Source organism: Ictidomys tridecemlineatus, chromosome 2, assembly GCF_052094955.1.
Source record: "Ictidomys tridecemlineatus isolate mIctTri1 chromosome 2, mIctTri1.hap1, whole genome shotgun sequence".
NCBI classification, from domain to species: Eukaryota; Metazoa; Chordata; class Mammalia; order Rodentia; family Sciuridae; genus Ictidomys; species Ictidomys tridecemlineatus.
In genome coordinates this window covers 50,147,658-50,153,867 of record NC_135478.1, presented here as the reverse complement: position 1 = coordinate 50,153,867, position 6,210 = coordinate 50,147,658, and positions in this window count along the sequence as shown.

The window sequence follows — 6,210 nt, the reverse complement described above, 5'->3', positions numbered from 1 at the left end:
GCCGTGGGTCTCAAGACCACACTTGACTAAAAGGGCAGCGGAAACTTAGATGGAATGCAGCACACTTGGAGAAAATGTTACAGCTAATCCCTTCGGGGTCAGGGAGATCGAGTCCTGGAGGAACTTAGACAGGTGCCTCATTCCTGGAACTCTGAAATTCAACAGCATTGATAAGCCTTTTTAAAAATCTCTCCTTTAAATACATTTTAAACGATCCAGCAAAACATTTCAAAGGTGACCATTCTTTTATAGGTGTTTTCTGTAAAATCACGGACTGTATCTCCTATGATCCTACTCGTATAATTTCTTATAAGGAGGGTCCCCAGGGGTGGGGGCAGGTGACAGTGAAGGAGAATGAAAATAACTTTATCAAAAAAATGGGTCCTTGTTGTTACATTTGGGATGTGAGGTGTCCCCCAAAAGCTCACGTGTGAGACGGTGTAGGAAGGTCCAGAGGAGACATGACTGGGTGGTGAGAGCCTTAACCCAACCAGTGAATGGACCCCTGATGGGATTAACTGGGTGGTGGCTGGAGGCAGGTGGTGTGGCTGGAGGAGGGGGCATTGGGGGCGTGGCTTTGGGGTCTCTATTTGTCTCTGGAGAGTGGAGTCTCTCTCTGCTTCCTGATCACCATGTGAGCTGCTTCCCTCCACCACACTCTTCCTCCATGATGTCCTGCCTCCCCTTGAGCCCCGAGGAATGGAGCCTGCTGTCTGTGGACTGAGACCTCTGAAACCACAAGCCCTAAAAATAAACTTTTCCTCCTCTATAATTGTTCTGGTTGGGTCTCTGAGTCACTGCAGTGAAAAAGCTGATGAAAATACTTCTAACCTTCTATCATGTGGTTTTAAGAACCCAAACCCAGGTCCTGTGATGGCTCTGGCCAAAAGCTGGTAGCTCCTTACTAACTTCAGCAAAGAAGCCAAACAAAAGGTCATTTGGGAAGAGATTTTCTTTGCTTCAGAAAACATGGAAGTGAGGCCACTCTGCTGGCCCATTGGGGAATCACACCGTTCACAGTTGAAACATTTTTTCTCAAGTTTCACATCTGATTATCAGTTTCTGTCATCTTAAGGGAGAAGCAGAAACAGGAGGTGGCCTGGTTCCTTCTAGAGTGTGTCTGCTTGCACATGCCTGGGTGTATGCACATGAGTACCCACCGCAAAACCTGACCTCTGCTCATGTCAAGGACCATAGCAGAGGGCACTATCTTTGGCTTACCTACATCACCATGCCATGTGCTTGGCACCAGAACAGTAAGGAGTAATGTATTCAGAGCAGGGTTTTTAGCCTCAGTGACGATGCAATTGGGGGGGTTGATAATTCTTTGTTGCAGGGCAGGGTGGTGAGTAGCATCCTCCATTTCTACCTACTGGATGCCAGTAGCAGTCCTCCAACTTGGGACAATTAAAAATATCTCCAGAAATGGAAAAGCAAAGTTGGAAGGACAGGGAGCAAAATTGCAAAGCACCGGTTGATAGTTGTATCTCTAATGCTTCTAAGTCGTGGAGCCTGGGGTACATTACTTATCTCCCCATAAGTTTCTCATTCTCCAAAAATGAAAGAGACACAATAATAATGTGAATGATAATGCTATTAATACCTGGGGAGGTCGGTCAGTGGGAGCATGACACAAATTAATGAACTTGTAGCTGTCAGAACAGTGAGTGGAGAGAGCAAGGGCCAAAGGAGTATCTGTTATAAGTCACCTGCTCATCATTTGTCCCCGAACCTGACACAGACCTGTCACTCCAACCACCAACCTTGTGGGGTCCAGTTGCCGATTTTGCAAATCTTGACAAGGAAGCCCCTAAGTTTTTCTGTCCTTATTACCTAAGAGTCAGGGAAGTCACCAGCTTAGAAAATGCTTTCCCCTCGAGTTCAGATGGCGAGAAAAAGTGGACCAGAGTGTGAACTGAATCTCATATGGGAGAGGTTCTTTTTATGCCTAAGGATTTTATAGTCCGCTTCCCTAGAAAGGTGAACAGACCAACTATCCGAGCGCTAGCTAATTCCACATCTGTCGGCCTCCGTCTTTTGCTTAGCAGAAGCAAGAGGAGGCTGTGTGGATATTTATTTCCTTTGGCAAATCTACCACTGATCCAAGAAACCAGGACTTGTGTCTATGGGCTTTAGAACCCAGATTGGAGAAGGCGCCTTAAATCACTGATTTGTTTTTCATGAATCCTTTTCCATGCTGTCAGTGAGGGACAGCAAGTCATGTGGTGGCAGCTTGCAGGACAGTCTCGTATCTAGACTTTCAAGCCATCAGCACTAATGCCCTCAGCCCTCAACCCAGAAGAAGCAATGTAGCCGGCGTCATCCTTCAAAGAGCCCGGATTCTGTAAACCCCCTGGTGACAGGGAAGCGAACTGGCTAGCAGGCTGCGACCCCCACCACCACGGCTCAGGGGAAGAATCCACAATGAGATTCGAGATGGCAAACACCACCCTGGGCAACATTTCCGACGGAGCAAGAGAACAAAATGCCCGGGAGATCTCATGGGAGTCTGGGCAAAATCAACACAATGCCTGGGCATGCTTTCTAGATGGGCAGAATAAAAAAAAAAAAAAAGAAGAAGAAGAAAGAAGAGAAAATAGCTTAAGGAAGATAATGACCCAAGAAACCAGATCAGCATGAAAAACCAGAGATGGCTAAGGCACAAATGCAGGTTGGAGGTTAGGCAAATTCTCATACATAACAAACAAGCAATTTAAATGACTCCTGGACAGTCTCCGTGGCTTCCTGGCCTCCTTTGAAGTACCACCTTGAATTTGTTTATTCTACAGCAGTTGCTATGCCAACAGGAAGACGGTATTGCAAAGAGTACATGGACACTCCACCCCCAAGCTGCCTTGCACCTGGTACTTCAACCCTGCTGGGTCGCACACAGCTCCCTGGTCGCTCCTGCCTTGCCTCCGCTCACCCCCCAATCACCCTCCAAAGTGACCTGCGGGGAGAAGCCTCTGTGCACCGAATCCCTCCCTCTCAACACTCCTTTGACACCCCTTGCAATGCTGCAGGCTGACTCTCCAGCCAGACTACGAGCCCCCTCACCTCTGGCATAGCAGGAAGAGCTTCTGGTCAGTCCCCGAGTCTAGCCAAGCACCTGGATACAGAAGGGGGCATGGAAAGTTGAGTTGGGGAATGTTGCTGAACCTACTGCACAGTGAGCGTATCAGGTGGTGGCTGGAGGTTTTGTTTTTTTTTAAGCGACACGTAAAGCACCACAGACCATGTCTCACACCAGAGCAGATGCTTTCTAAATATTTGTTGAATGGATGGATGGGAGGATAAATAAGCAAGTGTCGGATGAATAGGGTTTTACATACCAATTCTCTTTACGGAGGCCCAGCGTTTGCCTACTGGAAATGAGGCCCCGTTTCACAACAGAACTCGTTTCACAAACCACAGTCCCCGTTACACGGGGTGTGAGCCACCTGCCGTGTCTCGTTTTGGACTCTTCACTCACATTCCTTCCCAAGGTCACTCTGCCTTGCCAGGTTGGTTCTGATTTCAGGGGCTGAGGCTCAGGAAGGGACAGTAAATCGCCACCACCGCTACCACCCAACGTCACTAAGACAGGCGTAGGAGAGGTGGCCTTTGAACCCAGGTCCTTTCCCACACCCAGCATGAGGACCAGTGTCCAGGCTCCAGTTCCAGCCTCAGCTGGGCCATCGCCACCACACGGGGCAAATAGCTGGAGCCCTCTGTACCTCAACTTCCTCAGGTTTGAAAAAAGTCACCTCCTTCCTGGAGGCGGGGGCAGGGAGAGATGAAGGACCCCATGTGCACGCACGGACTCTGTGCCCAGCACCGAGCAGGAGACAAGGATTATTTGTGATGTGACTTGTACTTGCACAGATCAGGACGCAACCTCCATTTTTGGAAAAGCAGACCACACAAGGGTCCTTGCAAGTTCAGGACTGGTGGTGACCGGTTTGTGGAATGCCATAGCACTTCACACTTCAAAGTGATTCAAAGGATAACGTTGGAGTTGTATATTTTTTTACTAAGATTAAACAAAAATCCTCAGACAACTAAGGCCATAAACAACCTGCCTTCTTTTTGAGCTCATTAAACATTTTTTTTGTTTATTTCTATGATTGCTAATTTATTCTCACTACCTATTGGATGCTTGGACCCCTACCTGCAAACTTATTTGCTGAAACCTAATCCCCAAAATGGGGGTATAAGGGGTGGGTGGTTTGGTCTTACAACTTGTGCCCTCAGGAATGGGACTGGTACCCTTATATTAAAGGGACCTCAGAGAGCTGCCTTGAACCTCCTGATGTGTGTGGACTCAGCAAGACAATCCCAACTGTGAACCAGGAAGCGGGTCCTCCCCAGATGCCAAATGTGTTGGCACCTTGATTTTGGACTTCCCAGACTCCAGAATTGAGAGACGATAAACCTCCGTTGTTTGCAAGCCACACAGTCTCTGGTAGTTTGTTCCAGTTTCTGGGAGTTAACTGATCACTGCCAGGAGCTAGGTGAGGTGCTATTTATGTGGATCCGCACTATAACCCTGTAGAGCGGCACCACTATTGTCACCATTTTTACTGATGAGAAAACTAAGTGTTCAAGACCTCCATGAAGATCACACAGCCCAGACTGTTGTGTGACCAACTCTGCAAATGTACCGACTCAGAAATCAGCAGGTTTCTGTGGTCTCCCTCCACCCCACACCTCAGGGCCAGAACACAAGTAACACACACCCTTTAGGAATAACCAAGTCAAGTGACATTTTCATGGAAATATCATAACAAATCAAATTCAATGCAAAAATCAAATGAGGAACAAAATATCAAATTTTTAATAACAATAGTGTCCGACCCTGTGGCTTGGTCTCATTCACTTCACCTAATGCTGGCCCCCATTCTTATAAAAGTTCATTTAGCAAAGCAGTTAGTAGCAAACTAAAGGTTATGGGGCTCTTAGGATTGAAAAATATATTCATTAAAAATATAATGAATTGAGAAGGTTGCTAAGAAAAATTACCAGACTCAGAAAGCCAAGGGTCCTATGTTTTCCTCTTATATGTGGGAAAGAGAGAGGAGAAAGGGAGAAAGAAAAAGGCGGGTAGAATCTCACAAAATTAGATGAGAGGACAAGTAGACTAGACATTGGGCACAGAGTGGGTGGGGGCAAAGGGAAGGGAAAGAGGAGGTACTGGGGGACTGAAATTGACCAGGTCATGTTATATGCATGTACAGCTCTGTTATAGTTTGGAAGTGGATGTCCCCCCAAAAGTTCATGTGTCAGACAATGCAGGGAGGTTTGGAGGAGTAACGACTGGGTTATAGCCTTAACCTAATCAGTGAATGGATCCCTGATGGGAGTAACTGGATGTTATGGGGAGGCAGGTGGGTGTGGCTGGAAGAGGTGGCATTGGGGGCGTGGCTTTGGGGTCTCTATTTGTCTCTGGAGAGTGGAGTCTCTCTCTGCTTCCTGATCACCATGTGAGCTGCTTCCCTCCACCACACTCTTCCTCCATGATGTCCTGCCTCCCCTCGATCCCCGAGGAATGGAGCCTGCTGTCTGTGGACTGGGACCTCTGAAACCCTGAGCCCCCAAATAAACTTTTCCTCCTCCACAATTGTGCTGGTAGGATCTTTCCAGAAGTGAAAGAGCTGCCTAAAAAAGGCTCCCCTATTATAATGCACTAATAAAAGATGAATAAAAATAAAGACTATTGGAGATACCTGGATATGTCTAAGTCAATAAGAAAGAGGTTTGGCCCTTGTTAGTCCAAACTTTAAGAATTTCCTAGTTAATGCACCACTTGGATGCTCTGAAAATGTTACTCAGGAAACACAATCACTGGCTTGCCATGCTGGTTATATTAGGAGACAAGAAACTGTCCTCATCTCATCTTTTAGATTTTTAGATGGTGTGGAGCTGGAGTGCAGAAAGGACTACTTGCCAGTTTATCCTGTAGGTAAAGAGCCATCCTTGTGAAAAATTGCCTTATTTTTTTTTTATTTTGAGATCATCAAACACCTAGGGCTTTTCCATAAAATAAAATTAAAAAAAAAAATCAAGACCCTAGAATTCAAAACAACTAATTAAATAAAATGGAGAGCATAAATTTGTTGTTGCTTTACCAAAAAGTCCAGAGTTGTAATTGAAGCACTAAATTAGCTCTGGGCCCAGTGCTTTGAGAGGGCTATTTGCCTGAGTTACGGCCAGGGAGGTCTCCGTGAAATA